The sequence below is a fragment of the Cryptomeria japonica genome, chromosome 11 (genome assembly GCF_030272615.1).
Source record: "Cryptomeria japonica chromosome 11, Sugi_1.0, whole genome shotgun sequence".
NCBI classification, from domain to species: Eukaryota; Viridiplantae; Streptophyta; class Pinopsida; order Cupressales; family Cupressaceae; genus Cryptomeria; species Cryptomeria japonica.
The window spans coordinates 492,254,349-492,272,805 of record NC_081415.1 but is presented as its reverse complement, the minus strand read 5'-3'; the positions used below and the strand labels follow the sequence as shown (position 1 = coordinate 492,272,805).

Genomic DNA, 18,457 nt, shown 5'->3' with positions numbered 1-18,457 from the left:
AAAAGATTACAAGAATATTCCTTTAGGGTTAGGGTTATTCTTTGTTATCCGACTTTGTATGTTGCCCGAAAATTACATGATATAAGTGGCTAGAATGCATAAGGCATTGTACTAGTGTTGTACTGATTTACTGGATCATAAGAAAAGATTGGACTTCTATGTTAAGTGGATGTAGCCCATTTTTGGGTGAACCATATTAAATCTCCATGTTATCTATGTTATGTAGTTTTCTTCATCTTTTAAGTTTGTATCTCCATATAATTGTTAATTTTTATTTGCTTTGGATCTACCTAAACCCTAACACTTCTATCCCATCTTCTAAACAGATCAAGGAGACTACTTTGTCCCAAACCACTTCTGAATAGATTCTAAATCTACACCAAATCTTACCGCACAAAGAAACTATCGTCAAAACATTAATCTTCACTACTGAGATCAAACACCCAGGCATGGACATACTTTCAAACCCGCCACCTATGCCTGTAAAAAGACAAATTAGATATCCAATCTCATCTCAAGAATATACCACACCCAACTCTTTGTCCTCGCCCAGAAGTGTCCTCAAATCATTCTACAAAATCATCCCATGTAGCTCGACAATCTCTCTGCCACACCCGATACCTTCATTAGCAAGCCAGTTCACCGCCCTGTTCCCTTCTCGATAAGAATGTTTAAAATAGAATTCTGAAATTTTACTCAACTTCTCTCCTAACATTGGCAACTATTGTTTAAGCTTCCAATTATAGAAGTTAGAATGCATCACCCCATTCAACACCACTTGGGAATCCTCTTCGATTAGGATGTTTTTCACACCCTTCTCTACACACATCCCTAATTCCTTATCCAATGCAAACAACTCTACCTCATTATTAGAAGCTAATCCCATAGAACCCATCATCGTTGATAACACTCTATACTTGAATCATCCCTCAAAATAGCCCCATACCCTACCACCCTAGGATTCCCCTTACTAGCTCTGTCAAAATTAAATTTAAGCCAATCAGGAGGTGACACCCACTAGTGCACACCCATCCTCCTAGACCACTTAATAACAATATTGCAATTACCTAAATACATCAAGCCCCACTTTTCCTCCATCAATCTATCCCATTTAGAAAATATCTTAACGTGTTTCCCCTATAACTTACCCTTCACCACTTCCACAATCCCTACTTTTATCCTATCAATCAATATGTCAACACACATCTCCTCCTCTTTGAAGACCCTCCTATTTATTTCCTTCCATATTTGCTAAATGACGAGAGACGACCCTGCCACCCACAAATATCCCCATTTTGAATGCAAAATCTCTAAAGGACATGCCAACAAAAAGTCCAATAACAACCTATTCCTAACAAAGCTCCAATTTAGAATCTCCAGAAACCAATCCCAACGTCCCTCCATGACTAGACACCAAAGAAGGAGATGATCATTTATTTCCCCGCTCTGCCTACATAGATAACACATGTTTGGTCTTTCTATACCTATGGTTCTCAGTCTGTCTGACAACTCAATGATGAACCACTAGTACTAAACTGGTACTGAGAGGGGGGGGGGTGAATCAGTACAGACACAAATATAGTCCAAAACCGGTTTGACAACAAACACTCACAATGACTGATAAACAGAGATACCGATAAAACAGAGTGCAACCGGTAGCATCTAGTATAGCTCAATCAGTCATGAACCGGTCACTCACTAAGCTTTTCTCTTAGCTCAATACCACATTATCATAATATTCACATGCATGAACTAGTAGACTTTACCATCAAATCTTCACAACAGTGAGTTCAATATGTTTTATAGACAGGCATAAAACATAGAAACTTTCATGTGCATAATAGATAAAACAAAGCATCACAAAACAAAAGCATTTCACATGACACACATATTTTTCACGTGGAAACCCAATTGGGAAAAACCACGATGGGGATGAATACCCAAAAGCTGCTTTTTGAACTCTTTAGAAGTCCGCTCTGTTAGGAGCCTTGTCCGGTTAAGAACATTACAATAGGTTCTGGTAGGAACCAATCCTGTTAGGGATCACCCAATTAAGGGATACCCGGTTAAACCCGGTAGGGTCACCTTGTTAGAGGATTTTAAGAACTCAATAGCTGAAAGGATCTCCTAAGCTTTTCTAGCTTCTCAGAACTCATTAGCTTCGAGTTACCCGGTTAAGGGATTTATAGCAAGCCAGTTAAGACCACCTGATTTAAGGGATTTTGAATCAAGCCAGTTAAGGCTACCCTGTTAGGGGATTTTACAACTGTTGAAGTGGTTAGAGATCAATAGGTATTACAATGATCTGTTAACAACACTTAATACTAATACAGATCCGTTTAGGCTCCTCTTTTCCTTCTGCACATACACTTTGCAGGTATCTCTTCTCTCCTATGGTCTGGCAAGAATCTTGTATCACTTTCGTTGGATAAACACTCACAACTTTTGCCAGCAACTTCAAACAAAAACCTAACATCGACCTTATAGGGAACATACAGGTCGGTAGCAAAAACCTTAAACCCTAAACTTGTTAGGTTGAGCAATTCAAACGGTTCGATCCTGACCGTTGAAACATACTGCATTAAATGCACCAGTCTTGAGTCAATCTCAAGACATTCTCCATCGTCCATTATCCACCGTTTTCATGGCGGCTGATAACCCATCACGCGTTATCACCATTTGATAGACTTTGCACATTCCTGAGGTAGATAGGAATAGTCTTCTTTATGCAAAATTCTTCACGCGCAAAGAGCTTACGTGGCAACACAATCTATCCTCCATCATACTGCTAACTCATCACACAAAGATCACCGATTGAGTCACATAGACTTGAGATACTCCAACCGGAAACCCCGAAGTGGAAGCTGCCTTACCAACAGATAGTCATATACTGCTTCCATGTGCCGGTTCCCATAACTGCATGCCGGTTCACTTTGAACAAATGTGCCGCTTCACTTTGGCATATACCGATTCACACTATGTCTCATATTGACATCAATGACAACATACAATATCATTATGTCTTCATGCCAGTTTACATAAGGCTCATGCCGGTTCACATAATGCTCATGCCAGTTCACATAATGCCAACACTGTCCCCTATAAGGATCCTTCCATGAAGTGTGATCCACAGAAAGGCCCCTGCTTTCAATAACACTCTTCTATCCCAACATAATTTAGAAGGCCACTTCATGTCCCTACTTCTTCTCCTTTGGTTAGCATATCCCAAATTCACCTTGTAGTCCCTTGTCTTAGCAGCACACCAAACCAACGAGTCTTCTTCCCTCATGATAATAACATCTATGTTACTCAATAGATCACCAACTAGTTTATCATTCTCTTCGTTGCTTAAGCCATCCAACTTCCATCTCACACGAGATAATCTCAAAAGAGGAGCTTCAAAATAATCTGCAACAAACACTCCTATTCTTGAATCAACCTCTAAAACACACTCCTTGTCTTCAAAGAAGTTGATCAAAGCTTTCTCCCCATTCCAAGAATCTCTCCAAAACAGTTCGCCTTCCTTCCATCTCTATTTTTCTAGGATAAATACTTCGTGATCAATCTCCTACTTTCCCAAAACAAACCTCCAAATCGTCGATCTTGGTTCAAAGTTAGCCAAAGTGAATATCCTTTCAGGATCGCTTGAGTCCAAGTATTTTTTCCTCATGATCTTGCACCAAGACTTTTGAGGGAACCTATAAATCTTCTAGGCCAATTTGGCTCCCAAAGCCAAGTTCTGAAGGCCCATTTTCATGAGACCAACTCCTCCTTCTCTCAACATACAGGTCATGTCCCCGTTGATTAGTGGGATTCTCCTAACTTCCTTCGATCCTTCCCATAGAAACTTCTTCAACAGACCATCCGACGCTCCAATGGCTCACACCGAAAGCCTGGAGCAACACATGGTATAAATAGGAACATCAGATAAAACCAACTTGATCATCTGAATCCTCCCTACTTGAGAAAGCCACTTATTCTTATTGGTTGCTGCTTTAACTTGACAATTATTAATGATATCCTCCCACAATATCATATTACTACAACCAAAGAAGAGGGAAACTCCTAGGTACTTTGAAGGAAAGGAAGAAATATGAAACTCAAGTGTATTAGCAATCTTGCTCTGATTTATTTTGCTCGTGTTGACAAAGAACACCCATGACTTTAATTTGTTCATGCATTGGCCTGACGCTACCGCATAATCATCCAATGTTTCCTTGATCACCAAAGCTTCTTGTAGTGAAGTCTCCCTAAATAAAATTATATCATCCGTGAATTGCGAAGGAGTTATTGGCTCCAAATCTCTGTGCACCCGAATACCCTTCCATAAACCAATCAAACATTTCTTCTTAATATTTCTTCCCAAAACTTCTGCCATGAGAACAAACAGTGAGGGAGACAGAGGATCCCCTTGTCTCAACCCATTGGTAGCTCTAAAGAAACCACAAGTCGAACCATTGACTAGCATAGAAAAATGAGTGGAAGAAATGCAATGCCGCACACACTCCAACCATCTCTTATGAAAACCAAATCTCTCCAAGACAAACAAGAGAAACTCCCAATTAACCTGGTCATACGCCTTACTCACATCTAGTTTGACCAACATACCTTTCATGTTCTCTCTACCCATAGAATGAAGTGTCTTTGAAGCTAAAATAATATTGTCTACGATTTATCTACCAGGGGTAAAGCCATTTTGCTCCTCCGAAATGAATCTATGCAACATATTCTTAAGCCTATTAGCCATAACCTTCAAAATAATCTTGTATATCGAGTTGCACAAAGAGATGGGACATTAATCCACCATTGAATCACATCTCCGCTTTTTTGATATAAGAACAATGATAGTATTATTGATTTTTATGACAAATTTCCTCTTTCACCTAAAATCTTCCACCAACCTCCAAATGTCCTCCCCCATAAAATTCCAACACTTCGAAAGACCTCCACTATGAAACCGTTAGGAGCTTTATTGAGATGAAGCATGAAAGTTGCCCTCTTGACCTCCTCCAAAGAGAAGGGAAGCAACAAAGCCTCGTTGTCTTCCTGAGTTACTTCATTGCTAATAACTTTTGTTATATATTATCCCACCTACTGGCATCGCTTTGTGCTAAAGAACCAAGTAGATTTTCAAAGTGTCAAATTGCAACCTTCTCTATCTTTGCTCCTTCCGAACACCACGATCTGTTGTCATCCTTGATCTCCTCGATTCTGTTGAGCGACCTCTTAGCTTTAACTGACGAGTGGAAAACCTTGGTATTGGAATCTCCTGCCACAATCCACATCTCCCTAGACTTGTCACACCAAAAAATCTCCTCCCTTTTCAACACGACATTCTTTTAATTCCCTTTTTCTTCATATTCGACATTGGTCATCCCATTCGGAATCACTCTCTCATTAAGAGCCACAATTTCCTCATCTACCTCAACTTTTTGGAAAAAATATTTTTAAAAGATTCTACATTTCACTTTTTAATTTTATTCTTAAGAAAATGTAAATGTTTCACAAAGCAATAATTGGGTGTGCCTTCAAATATATTGCTCTCTTCCCACCAATTTTTCAAATTAGGCAAGAAGTTCCCGTCTTGCCACCACATACTTTGAAATTTAAAATTCCCTGAAAAACGGGCCTTCCCTACTCCCAACTCCAATTGAACAGGGAAGTGGTCGAAAGCAGAGAACAATAAAATACTTGTCGCCAAGGAATAATTACTATCCGCCCATCTCGTTCCCACCAAGAATTGATCTAATCTCTTTGAAATGCTGGTGAAATTCAACCTCCTGTTCGTCCAAGTAAATTGACCATTTTTAGGAAATACATCAACCACATCATTGTCTACTACAAATCTTCTAAAGTCTTCCATAATTCTGTAGGTCTTCCTTAACCCTCCACTTTTATCATTCAAATCTAAAATTGTGTTGAAGTCTCCCGCCACAATCAACCAATCCTTACCATTGATATTGATGTGTTCTGTTAAATTCTTCCATGCTCTCGCCTTATCCTCTGTTCCGAGGATCCCATAGACATTAATTAAAGGGAACTCCATGTCACAAGAAAGATACTTCACTCTACAGAGCATCCAATAATTTGACATTTCCCCTGGAATAACCTTAATCACATGAGGGTTCCACAAGATCCCCAATCCACTTGAAGAGCCTTTAGCTTCTTGGAAAAAACCTTCCCACCTCAAACAATAGTGCAGAAAACTAAGCACCTTATCCAAACTCAGCTTGGTTTCTTGAAGAAGAATCACATCATTAGAGGCCTTCTCTAACGACCGCTTAACCAAGTGTTTCTTGTCACGAGCCGAAAGGCCCCTAACATTCCAGGTAAGGATCTTCATTAACCTCCAAGGGAAGACTTCCCTCCCTTGGATCTTCTCAAAAAGTCAATAACACTAATGATACCTTTCTCTTTAGCTTTGTCTTCTCTCTTCTATTTGTTACTCCTCCTCCCTTTGCTTCCCTTGGATCTCCCCAACAGAGCATTAGCCAATTGGCTTATACATCTTAGATCAATAATGTCCAAGTCTTCTTCTTCTTCAAATTCCTCCTCCGTCCCCATATCATAATCAACCTTCGTATCCAACAAACCCGTCGAAACAACCATGGCTTTGCTAGATTCCTCCCCTCTGTTATTATCCATGATATTGGAGGAACACCCGATCTCTTTTGTTTTGTCCTTGCATACCTCCCCATCATTGACTCCATTTGAATCCTTGATGATCAGAGACCATAAGAGGGCAACTATCTCCTTCTTCTGAGGCATAACTACCTTCTCAACCATCTCCTGCCTCCTGGTCTTCAGAACCCATCGCTTCGCTAGGCTAACAAAGACTCTACAATCCTCTACCACATGATTTCTACTTCCATAGAAGCCACAACATTTCTTAATTTCTTTCACTTCAACCTATTGCACCCACTTCCTACCTACTGAGTTCAGACAAATCTTAGGAGAAACCCTTCTCACCGCTGCTATTTTGATTTTGGCTTATAGATAGGAATCATTTTCCACCAACTCCTCATCAATTTCCAATAAGGTTCCCAATAATGTACCAATTCTCTCCAAACTACTCTCATCCCAATACTCTATTGGTAAATTGTACAGACGAATCCAAATAATTCTGTCATACGGGGCCAGAGGAACCATATCAAAGTTGGGAAACCATGATTGCATATATAAGGGATGGTTGTCGACAAACCAACTCTCATGTAGAAGAATCCTCTCCTCCTCAACTTCTGCAAAAATAACAATGAAAAATCCTTTCGGGATGAATTTAACAACCACCTTAGACTTCTTGTTCTCGTCAATCGAAGATTTAATCCGTCTTCTCTCAAACTTCAGACCAACAATCCTACAAATAACCGCCAACTTCTCCCAAAGATCAATGCCTTCTTCTTTATCCTCTGATAAATCAATCACTACCAAGTCTACTTCCGACTCTGAATGGGCAAACGTCCTGAGATAAGAATCTTCTCCCCCAGAAGCATTGCCTACAAATCCACCATTGTCTCCTAACGGTTTTCTCAATCACTCTCTCATTCTCTCCTCATCCCTTTATAATTAATAATAGTAATTATATATTATTATATTTTAATTTAATATAATATATTTATTTACTCATTTAATATAATACAAATTTAAAACTACACTGAAATGTCATAAAAATCGAACATTCTCGAACCATGTAAATTTCCTTTTCAATATTATTAAACCATACTTTTATATGCTCTTACTTTTATACATTACTCTATTTTTTTCATAAAAGAAGTTGAAGAGTTCAATGGCTGTAGAACAGCATTTTTTTTTTATTTTACATTTTTATTCCACCTCCCTAGATTAGGGTATAGATCAACTAGATCATATTTGTAAGTATATGTATAATAGGCTGAATCTTACATCAACTAGATCATAGTTTGGATCTTGAATTTCGAAGAACAAGAAATTATACTTAGTAACTTCACAACGGTAAAGTTTGCTTTAACCAACTGAAAATATAGTGTGTTTGTCGCAAGCCTTTGGTGGTTCTTGTTTATGTGCAGCGAGAAAGAAGTCCAAAGTGAAGAGATATAGGCATCCATTTGCAGAACGAATAAAGCAGAAGGAAAACAGGGAATGTAGGTATCTGCAAATTACATTCATGGAGGATAGAGGCGCTTTTCCCACTGCTTGGCTTGTCTGGGACACCCAACTCAAGAAATATGTGGCCAAGGTGAGATAACAAGGAGCAAAGATTAGAACCCTGAAAGTAATAGCACAGGCTGCTCCAGAGGACAAAGAATGTGTGGTTAAATTGCCCGATGATTTCACACAAAGTTTGGTTTGGGTAATAATGTTCGACTCCCGGTAAAGTTTGAAGGCGACGATGGATGAAGATTTGGATTCAGTTGGTAGCACTAGCAATGAAGATGATCAGCCTAAAGATTTGGATTGCCTCCATGTAAGGTTGGAAAAGAGGGCCCTCTTATTTGTAAATGGCTGTCCATGGGAAGAGAAGGTCCACTTATTCCTGAATTGCTAACAAGAGATGCTCCTCCTCCTCTTTGTAGATTGTTGTTCGCTTGGTAAGGAAGAGATGGATGTCTCCCTCGTATGATGATTAGGGCGAGATGGGTATCTCTCCCTCATTTGATAATTGATATGATCTTGCTGTTGCTGGTTCAAATATGATGTGGGTATAGATGGTCCAACTCCTAAAATTCCTCCACCTACATTCTGGTTTGAATATGTTGAGATTGAAGATGGACTGCCAGCTTTAGCAACAGTTTTTCAGTGTGGATCCTTCTCAGCAAGCAATTCATCACTCCTGGCCTCGCCTTCTTCAACGGTCAGCATCATCATCCGCAGCCCAAACCCAGGAAAGTGATGAGGTTATTCCAGAAGAGAAGGCAACATTTAAGCCAGAAAGAATGTGAAAGCGTAAAGAAAATGTTGCCAATCTGTCAAAGTGATGTGCAGTTGTATGTGAATCTGGATAAATCAAGAATGGTGTAAGAATCTGCCATGATTACTATCTGTGCCCGGTTTTTAGTGAAATTTTTGTCATACAAGAGGAACTAGAGTTATGAACAAAGCTTCTTGGATTACTGTAGCAAGGTATGAGAATTTGTGGATGGAAATATGAACTTAAATGTAGAATCATTTCACCACGTTGTTAAAATGTTTTCAATGTTATATGCAATAAGTTCTGAGTATTTTAATATCACTTTTTGAGTTGGTTGATTCCTCAATTGTCATGTTTAGTCTTGAGAAAAATGATACGGTTGTGCTTCCATTAATGTTTTGCTACTTAGCGTTAGTTTGGTTATGCCCATCTTTTTCTCTATCATTAGCTATGGCGATTGATTGATCTAAAAGTGAGGATACTGATTATGAATCCTAGCATCCCTCGGGTCATATTATGTAAAAGGATTTATGGTAGCCCACTGATGTCATATTAGTTAGGGACTTTTGCTTAGAATTCATATTACTAGTGAAAATAGAACATATATCAGAAACCATGTATGAATTAAATCATTGTGGCTTAAGTGACTATTATTTAGTATCTGTTTGGTTACAATACGCTTGTATACTTTAACATTGGAGTGGGATAAGTTTAAGATTTTATTTCATGTTCTCAGTTACTTTGATTTCAATCAAGATTCATTAAAACTATTGATTAGCTTGTGTATTCATTTTTAAAGAATAATTATTTAAGGTATATTAAGTTTATTACAATTGTTTGTTTCTACTGTTTCTTTGCAATCTTAATGAGAATTGAGACATCTAAGGCACATCCTAGGTTACCGTAGGTATACCAAGGCCATACCCAAACCATGTGGGAATTATGTTTGCTTGGTTCTTGAGCTTTTAGGAGACAATTTAAGGACTCTTCTCAAACATTATAGTGGAAAGGTCATTCCATTGCACATGGTAAAGGAAATTTGATTTAACATGGGGAACTTGACTTCTTGCATGGGAAACTTTCAATTATTCACACAGATCTCAAACATTTTTTTTCTATCCACCATATACCTTAAACTAACAAATGTAATTCCTCCATTGCTACAAGCTCATCCTCTGCATCAAATATTTGCAAGACAGGAAATCAGCAGGTAAGATTTAAACAGAAGGGAAAATCAGTGGCTCAAAATTTTGGGAGTGCAGCAAATGATGAAGAGGAGAAGTTGGATCTAGAAGCTTAAGTTGAGAAAACAAAGGCATCAGGATTAACCCAGGATTAACAGTCCTTCTAAGAAGCAGAATTCAATGGCATCCCTTGATCTTAAGTGCAAGATAGCTGATCAGGGTAATGCCCTCCGGATCCTGAATCAATTAATGGGTTCAAAGAGTCTTCCGTGATCTCCATTCTGTACTCCAGCAGATATATGGTTTGTTGCATGCATTGCCTTTGAACTTGCCACAGGTGATTTCTTGTTTAATCCTCAGGGGAAGAACAGTCAAGACAGGTGATTTCTTGTTTAATCCTCTATGTGATGCCCAAGAGAGTTGCTCTGCGTGTCAAGCATTCTAAATATATAGGAAGTTACAATTTCAGTCAATGATCAATGTGCTCCGAGATCAATTTGGGTTTGTCAAAAAGGATGCAGATGATTTCAGCAAATTTCATGTTCCTCTCTTAGATTTTGTATCAAAAAAACGCCCACTGCAATGCAAGCCAATCTTCACCCCTAGGTTGGTGGTGGTCTTCTTCAACTATCATCATCTGCAGCCCAAACCCAGCAAAGTGATGAGGTTATTCCCAAAGAGAAGACACCAGTTTAGTGAGAAAGAATATGAAAGCATGAAGAATGTCAACCTGTCAAAGTGACGTGCAATGAATAAATCAAGAAATGGTGTAAGAATATGTGAAGCAAGAAGCCATGATTCCTATTTGTGCCCTGTTTTCAGTGAAATTTCTGTCATACAAGAGAAAATGTAGCAACGTATGAGAATCTGTGGATGAAAATATGATTTTAAATGTAGAAGCATTTCCCCACGTTGTAAACTTCAGTCATGCACAGAGATTTTCAATATTAAATATTTTTTTCAATGTTATATGCAATAAGTTCTGATTATTTTAATTCACCTGTTTGAATTGGTTGATTCCACAATTGTCATGTTTTAAGCTTAGGATTGTCTTTAGCTTTCTTTTGTCTGGATACTTTAACTAATATGGAGATGCAAGCATAGAATAATCACAAATAGTTGTTAGTTCCTGCCCTGCATGGAACTATTGCCGAGGGGCAGAAGTTAAAGAGTGATTAAACTAAGCATGACAATTAAGCATGACCAGCTAATCAAAATTCAGCATTTTTTTAGGTTTATTTTCTCTTCTTACTTGCATCAACAAAGTTGCAAATTTGTTAAGGAAAATCTTATTTAATTTTTATTGGCACCGTGTTATTGGCCTATGTTTTTCCGACTGCAGAATGGCAGGAAAGGGTTTTAGATTTACAATGCAAGAGAACGCACATCCTTCTAGACTCTGTTTAGATTGTCAGAAGAATTTTCAGTTTTGTGTTGCTGATTGTTAGCTTGTCTGGACATAAGGAGGTAGCAGAAGGCCACGAAACATGGCCACGAAACGTGGTTTGCCGTGGAGTAATACAGGTAGTAAGATGTTTACAATTGGCAAGTAAATGCGAACACAATGCTCAGCATTAATCCTGGCTTAGCAAGACACCCCTTTTTTCTGTACTTGTTTGAGGATTACCATACCTATTTTCTTATGTTTCTGCTGCAGCCCGCTCCAGAGACATTTAACCTTTTTAATGATATCCTACTTTTATCAGAGGGCCATATAGTCTACCATGGACCTCGAGAGAATGTACTGGAGTTTTTTTTGAATGCTATTGGATTCAAATGCCCTAAGAGAAAGGGCACTGTAGATTTCTTATAGAGGTATTGAGAGTTTGAATTTCAAAATATCATGGTAATTGTATTATAACCATGACTTGCTTTGTTTTAATCTTATCTTTATCTCCTTCTAGAATTGATAAAGGCCACAGTTTGACAGAGTTGTGTAGTGGTTGGGGATTCGATTCACAGAGGTTGTTTGCGTTTTTTAGGTAGGTAACATTCTTCTTCGCTAATATTTGAAGAGCCCTCTATGTCCTTACTACCAAGTGATGATGCACCCTTCATTTTCCCCATTTTCGAGTGATGATGTTTTCTCTATTTTCCCATTTCTGATAGATGATGTAGCCTCTGTTTCAACCACTTTAGGATGGTGAACTAGGTTTCATTTTCCCATCTTCTAATGACGGATTTATCATTCTCTTTTACATGAACATTTAGGCATTTGGAGAATGTTTTACAGCATGGAATGGCACACTTGGCGGAGACAGTCGGTTGAATATTTATTCCTCTAATAATATTTTTAGTAGTATTTCTAGAATTTTTTTAGCCTTAACACTTTTAAAAAAAAAATTATTTTCAGAAATTTAACTAATTTCAACTGTCTTTCTTTTGTTTTTAATATTTTATTTCAAGAAAATTCGCTTACGTTTAAGTTTGATTCTTTTCGAGTTCAGCCTATGATCCTCCAAGTCATGCAACAAAAATTTCCAAGGTGGAAATAATAAGCTTGCTCCTCTTCCAGTCCATCTACAAGAGATGTTATAGACCACAAATGACTATAATTACTCAATTTGTCATCAAAAGCAAACTGTCATCAAACCCATTGCACAAAAACTCCAAAACCCCCCCCAAAGACCCCCTCCTCTCATGCCAACTATTCCATCCTACTTTCCAATTCTACTAACTCTATTTCCCTCAACAATTCTATCCTAATCAATCTCATGGAAAAAATCATGATCGATCACACTCAAATCGTCACCCAACTTCAAAATAATTCAATCATTCCAATGTATATCAAAATTCTTCTACCATACTTTCTCTATCCTTCACTATTACCTTAATTCAAATACCCTGTTTGCCCTTCTCAAATGAAACGCTTGCCCATGACATAGCCCAAACAAATATAGGATTCATTATCCATGCTACCACAATTTCTGGAAATAATGAATCTAAACCGCACATGTAAATTTAGTTCTATCTACCAAGATTGGCTCAACATTAACACCCAAGCTACATGTTTAAACTCTTTACTTGTGATGCAACAGTATGGTATTCCCAGCCTTATAACATTTGATGATCTCCTTGCTCTGTTCAAAACAAAATTTGGCACAGATCATTTTCCTCTAGATAAAGGATTTCATCATCTTAATACAACCAAACAATGTATCCGCCCAAACCTTAAACAAAGGATGGAAAACTAAAAATATTAAGGCACGACACCACTTTGACAGAGAAGCATTATTCTTCAGCTTCACCAATTCTTTGATACCAAGATTACAAAATGAAGTCCTCTTTTTCTGTTAGGATCTTGCAAATATTATCAACAGAAAACATAGCATGCGAAGAATAAAAATGTTTGGAAATAGCTGCAAATATACTTATATTGATGAGTGTGGAATAAGTATTGCAGGCCTCTTCAAGCGGCCAAACTCCTTAAGAGCAGCAAAGCTCTATTGTTGTGTGGCTTTTTACCCTGGAGTGGGAAATAAGGAAACTATTCATTTATTTTAAGATGGGGTGAAAAAAACAAAAGAAAATAATAAATGTAAACAAGTGATAAAAATAAATATTTAATACATTGTAGCGTCGTAAATTGTACGCACTCGCTAGGGTGGTACAATTTCGCACCTAGTTTAGCACCCGCCTTAGTGCATTTTGCATTCTGCATTGCATTTCTCCTTAAGCACTTAATTAATCAAATTAATTAGGTCTAAGGTCTTACTTCATCATTCTCTACATCATAAAGTTGGGCCGTTTCACTAAAGCGCGCCCTTCGCATTTTATTCCTCCAATACACCACTTAATCAAAAACCCTAATTAAGTCCTATTTCGAACTTGGGGGCTTGGTTTCGGGGTCAAAACATCTCGAAATCACCTGTAACTTCGGGATTCTCTCTAAAATCATCATATCCGACGGCCCTGAAAATTTGGTGAAAAGTTGTCGGGACCATGGCGCCCATGCAACATGGTCCCGGACATTTTTCCCGAAATTTTGGGAGCACGATCCAATCATAAAATAAAGCTTAACCCCAAGAAATTGGCGGGATATTCAATCTCTAGGTCGGCCAAAATACGAATTTACGACCTAGGGTTTCATACATAAAAGCTCTCTTTCCTCATTTGAAGGGATCCGATTTTTGTTTCCAGGAACTTCATATGCAGCGAAAGAGCAGATCTTTGAAGACTTCAACAACACTCAACATCATTCTATTAAGCATCTATCAAATTCATTCATTCATCCAATTAGGGCTTGGAAGACATTGAAGAACAATAGGAGATTACCGACTGAAGATTGGCTTGTACTCCTCCCTTGAGGGTTGGGTATGATTTCATATTGTTTTCATGTCCTTACATAAGCTTTGATATATCATTTATTCATGCTTTAGATCACATTGCATCTTGATTTAGAGCATTTGCATTATCATTTACAAGCAATTAGGGTTTACTTTCTAGGTTGCTCTAGTTTGCTTTCTTGCATTTTGGACCTTGCACACACACTAGGTCTGCACACACAATACATTTTACAAAACAACTTGGCTATTCGTGGAGGTGGAAATCACCAAAGCGGGGGTTTGACTAAGGCAAAACCCTATATAGCCGCCCTTCCCCCTTTTCAGATATTATTGCAGGTTTCGGGATTCGGACGACGCCGCAGGACACAGATCCGGAAAGAGAAAGCTGAGGCAGAACTCTGTGTGCAATTGCAGCTCAGAAGACCGGGACAGGGGCGCTGGGCGCCCTGGTCCCTGGGACAGAGGCGCTGGGCGCCCTGGTCCTCCGGACAGACAGCTTTCCGACAGTTTCCAGACAGTGTTTCAGGGTACAAAATAGTGGTTTCCGGTGCAGTTTTCAGGACAGTGGCGCCCGCGCCCCCGTCCCGAACATTTTCAGTCCGATTTCGACTCCGGGTACATATCTGCATTCTTATTTTATCCTTACATTTACAGCTGTTCATTGTTTAATCTCAATTCTGCAAACTTGTTACTAGTTCATACTTACATTTTGAGGTTAGGGTTTGAACTTGTATCATTTTAGCTTTCAATTTCAACAAGGGAATAGAAATCCTAATAGATATCCCGTGGCTCTCTCTTTCACCAAAAGAAGTAGCCAATTGTGCGATATCTCTAGGCTCTTTCGTATTCCGCAATGTGTGTCAAAAGTTAGGATTAGGGTACATTGTCCTAGTCTCGCTTTTTCCCCTACACATTTTGGTGAACCCGACGTGAATCTATCATTGCTTCCTCTTGCATTGCATTTGTTAGATCTAGATCTAGATTTAGTGTGTTTTTCATTAAAAGAGAAAAAGAAAAAAAAAAAGAGAACTTGTGTTTTTTTGCATTGTGTGTTTCAATTTTATGCAATCTTTTCAAAATGTCAGACTTTTATTTGCAAAATGTTCATGCATTTGATGATTATTATGAGTATAGCCAAGATGAATTAGATGAAGCTTTAGATGAGTTTTTAAACCCTAAGGATGCTAAACCTTCATTTTACCAAAAACTCATAAACCTTGTTACTATGCCATTTAGGTGTGATGAGAAAGATAAGTTGAATGATTCCTCTCAAGGATACATTCCTATCCACTCTTCCCCTGAATCTAGTAACATGGTTGTTTTCAATAATCCCCTCTATGAGGAGATGTCTCCTTTTGAATCAAAAGACAAACCCTTTAACCGATATGATTATGCTTTGTTGGATGATGCCCTTGATGACTTTGTGGCTTTGTCGAAACCTATAAACAAAACCTCTAAGTTGGTTAACATGATAAATTTGAATGAATATAACAAACCTCTCTTTGAAGTCCAAGGTGCTTATCCTTCTCCCACCTTTCAAAATCCTAAGACTCCTCTCCTTACTGTCCAAGGGAGGTATGATCTTGATTCCTTTTGTACTCCGAATAAACCAATCATTACCGTACAAGGAAGACAACCTACAAGTCCTTACAATTATGCTAAGCAAAATAACTAGAGAGAGTTATCATGCGGTTGCCCATACTTATCATACCAGAAATAATAAGCAACCTAATCCTCCTCCTGTTATTCCAGTTTCGCTTCCTAATCCTCAACCAATTCTTCCTCAAGCTCCCCGTATTTCGCAAGTTATGGGTAAGGAATATGATCTCATAGAACAGCTTAAAGCTACCCCTGCTAAGATATCCCTTTGGGATTTGATTCAAACTTCTTCCGCTTATCATGGAATGTTACAAGATGCCTTGAAAGATTTGAATGTTCCTCCACCGAATACATCTAGTAATATAGCATCTTTTGTTAACTCTGTGATGAATCCTAAACCTCAAATTGTGTTTACGCAAGATGAGTTGCCTACTAGTGAAGTCCAACAACAATATGATCCCTTGATGATTGTGGTTGTCATGAAAGACACTGCTATAAGACGAACACTAGTAGATAATGGCTCTGGCCTTAATGTGTGTAGCATCAATTTATTGCATAAGATGAATGTGGATACATCTCTTATGGAGCCTGACTCTCGTTCTATTTGTGGCTTTGATAATGTGGCTAAGACTTCATTGGGTATCATCACCTTACCTCTCACAGTGGGACCTGTTACTTTGCCTACTCCTATCCATGTTATGCCGGGAAATTTAACATACAACTTGTTATTAGGAAGGCCTTGGATTCACAGCATGCAAGCTGTCCCCTCTACATTGCATAGACAAGTTAAATTCATCTATAACAATAAGACATATACTTTGATGGGAGATACTAATTTTCAAGCATGTCTACAAACATCTAAAGGAGATTCTTCTAAGCCATCCTCGTCTAGTGATGACTCTTTAAACAAGAAACCTATCGACGAGTCTTTGCTTTCCGATGATCAAAATCCTTGGGATGAATCTGGAATTCCTAAGGAAGATCCTTCTCGGCTTGAAACTACACATAAAAAGGATTTTGATCCTGAGAAGGTTCTCGTAGAAGATGATTGGGGATCTCTTGACTTTAACCCTACCTTTGTGGGTGGATATAAGATTCCTTCTAGAGAACTTAAAGTTGAAAAGAAGGAAGAAGCTGAAAATCACAAAGTTGGAAAGAAAGAAGAAACTAAAAAACAATCAACCCTGCCTGAGGCTATGAGTAATAATTTTGTGGCCGCTTCTCAAACTTCCTCTTCTCACATCTATAACTATGAAGAGTTTGATTCTTTGTCTTATGAAAAACCACCTTCTTTTCCTGAAATGGCTGATCGCTATGGTCGTGGTTTTCGCATTTTTGCTAAGCATGGGTATCATGGAAAAGGTTGTGGTGCTAATAAACAAGGGATTAGAGTTCCTCTAGAGACTAATTTTCAACATTATGCCTTTGGACTTGGCTATAATCCTTGCAGACGTACTAAAGCCTCTAAAAGACCATGCATTAGTGTTAATGCTATCTCTACATCTTTATCAATACAACACCCTGAGTATATTGATAAGGATTCTTCGGGTGATTGTGCTCTAGATATCTTCCCTACCGACGACGCTTTAGCTGAGTTCTTGGGAGCCTATGACACTCTTCCTCGTTATCATCACAATAGGGGACTCCCTTATTGTTTGAACACTGAAGCTTATTTTGGAAAAGAGATTGATAATGATAAGACTGTGAAAGAATTCCCTCAGTTAAAGGATACTCCTCAACAAAGTAATCTCCTCATAAGTGATACCCTTGATGTTAAGATGGATCCTTGCAACAAAGAAAAAATCATTAAAATTGGAAAATGTTTGGATGAAGAGGAACAAAAACAATATGAAGAACTATTGCATGAATTCCCTGAGATCTTTGCTTGGGCATATTCTGACATGCCTGGTATAGATCCTAAGATTGTTACTCATAATATCGTTTTAGTACCTGATGCTAAGCCCTTGAAACAAAAGATTCGAAAAATGAATCCTAAGATAGCTCTGCTTGTTAAAGCTGAGATTGAAAAGTTATTGGAGGCTGGATTTATCCGCCCTATTGACTATTCCCCCTGGATTTCAAACATTGTCGCTGTGGCTAAACCAGATAACAAAATAAGAATGTGTACCGACTTTCGGGATCTAAATAAGGCTTCTTTAAAAGATGATTTCCCTCTTCCAAACATTGACATGATAGTTGATTCTACGGCAGGACATGCCTTGTTATCCTTCATGGATGGTTTTTCAGGCTATAATCAAATTTTCATTAATCCTCAAGATCAATTCAAAACCGCTTTCACCACTCCTTGGGGTACGTTTTGTTGGATAATGATGCCTTTTGGACTAAAAAACGCCGGTGCAACTTATCAACGAGCGATGACCCTTATCTTTCATGATTATATGCATAAGATTTTAGAGGATTATGTTGATGATATTTTGGCTAAATCCTTTCTTCGCATGGATCATGTTAAAGTCCTTCGTCAAATCTTTGAAAGAATTCGTAAA

General features: G+C 38.3%; 1 long non-coding RNA gene across 1 annotated transcript; it reads left to right on the top strand.

Moving 5' to 3' along the window:
- The first annotated feature begins 7,772 nt into the window (after positions 1 to 7,772).
- Positions 7,773 to 11,037, top strand: LOC131068294 (uncharacterized). Its single transcript, XR_009111978.2, has 2 exons — positions 7,773 to 9,096; positions 10,052 to 11,037. It is a non-coding gene; the product is annotated as an uncharacterized LOC131068294 (long non-coding RNA).
- Positions 11,038 to 18,457: the final 7,420 nt, after the last annotated feature.